This window comes from Saccopteryx bilineata, chromosome 12 (assembly GCF_036850765.1).
Source record: "Saccopteryx bilineata isolate mSacBil1 chromosome 12, mSacBil1_pri_phased_curated, whole genome shotgun sequence".
Taxonomy (NCBI): domain Eukaryota; kingdom Metazoa; phylum Chordata; class Mammalia; order Chiroptera; family Emballonuridae; genus Saccopteryx; species Saccopteryx bilineata.
This window is the reverse complement of record NC_089501.1, coordinates 26,863,825-26,865,964: the sequence shown is the minus strand read 5'-3', so window position 1 is coordinate 26,865,964 and position 2,140 is coordinate 26,863,825.

Genomic DNA, 2,140 nt, shown 5'->3' with positions numbered 1-2,140 from the left:
TATTTTGAGAGAGAGAGACTACCTTCACATAACTTTTATTACTGTATATTATAGTTGTTCTATTGTATTATTGTTGTTCATCTTTCGCTGTACCTAATTTATGAATTAGACTTTATCATAAGCATGTCTGTATAGGAAAAAACATAGTATATATACAGGGTTTGGTACTATCCACCATTTCTGGCATCTGCTAGAGGTCTTGAAATATATCCCCTAAGGATAAGGGGGGACTAATGTACGAGGACAAAAGGGAGCAGTCATTGGAGAAGTAGTGAACTTGATCGTTTTTCATACATGTCACTGCCCTTGTCTACTTGGCCCTTCAGACCTGGAGGCTCTCTCAGCTCCCTCTGTCTTAACAGAGCTGTGAGGATCTTCTGTGAGGCAGCCCGTCTTCGAAGTCACCAGAGCTCTCTCTGACATCCTATGGCCCACAGGTGGGTCAGAGATCTCGGTGTAGGTTCCAGTATTTCTGAGAGTGTTCCTTTTCTTTTGTTTTTCCTCCTATACGCTCCCCCTAAATATTTTGTTTGTACCTACATGTAACTCTCCTCCTTTTAGTATCTGTGGACACTCTGTTATTCTACGGGATTAGGCTCTTGCAAAGGAAAAGACAGGAAGACTTATAGGCCAGTTCTGCTTTGACTAAGATTCATCCATTTCTACAGGCAGTGAGTTGTCAACCAGCTAACTGGTGGAAAGAGAAAAGGGAGTGTACAAGAGAAGAACAAAACCATATTAATGTCTCCAAGTAATTATCTAGCCACAGTAGGATTGGTAAAAACATCAGAAGAGAAATACTAGTAAATATTTTACATAGCTCTGCTGTGCTGGTTTGAAAACTATGTCCACAAATTCGTTGATACTCTTCTTTTTAAAAGGTAGAACTTAACTGAATACAATATGGCAGAAGTGATGAAACGTCACTTCTGAGGTCAGATCATAAAAAGACAGAAGCTTCTGTCCGGGTATGTCCCCCCTCCACCTGGCCCCTTTGCAACACTTGCTCTGGGAGAGCCAGCTTCCATGTTGTGAGCTGTCCTGTGGAGAAGTCCACTGGGGAGGAGCTGAGGGGAGCCTCTGGTCAAAAAGCCGCGAGGAACGGGGGCTATCAACAATGGCGTGAATGGGACTTGGAAGATCATTTAACCCCAGATGAACTACGGGATAACTAACAGCCCTGCTTGACTGCACGCAGTCTCAGGAGAGACCACTCAGTTGGCACCATATGTGACAATTTTGGTACTATATCATTTTAATAAATGAAGTTAAATTAATAGTAGAAAATAAGTTATGACCATCTCAGTTCTATTGAAGAGGCTATTTTCATGGTAACATATTTAAAATCAGAGTATGAAAATAAGTTTGAATGGGAGGAAAAAACAGTGGATAGTTTTACTATTCTATGAACCTGGTTTAAATGAGATGCTTGCCTTACCCTGCCCAGAACCAACAGCAGTGTGTATGGAATGTGACAAGTCCTTCCCATTAAAACGGTATCTGTCTGCAGTTATCATTATTATAATCCTTATCTAGGGTTACTAAATTTTCTCTTCTCTCTACTCTGATGTTTGTAATTGAAAACATAATTGCTTTAACTTTGAAGCAATTTAAACAATGCTTTATTAGAAAAATTACCCTTCAAATTGTGATTTACAGAAGAGCATACTGGTGTAGGCAGCCACAATGATTTCTGTTGTCATGGTAACTTGCAGTTTGAGTTTAACCCAGTGTGTTAAAGGAATAGAATACTAGAGAAATGTTGGCTGTCTTGGAATGCAGAAATACACATAGAATACCACTGACACGCAGTAACCTCGACGTGAAACATATAATAAGCATTTTAAAAAGCAAAAGGAATTTGTTTTGAAAATGCAGTACTATCATTTGAGCCAAAAATTACTGAGAATTTATATGTGCTCTTTTTTATTTTATTTTTTTATTTTTCTGAAGCTGGAAATGGGGAGAGACAGTCAGACAGACTCCCGCATGTGCCTGACCGGGATCCACCCGGCACGCCCACCAGGGGCAACGCTCTGCCCACCAGGGGGCGATGCTCTGCCGCGACCAGAGCCACTCCAGCACCTGGGCAGAGGCCAAGGAGCCATCCCCAGCGCCAGGGCCATCTTTGCTCCAATGG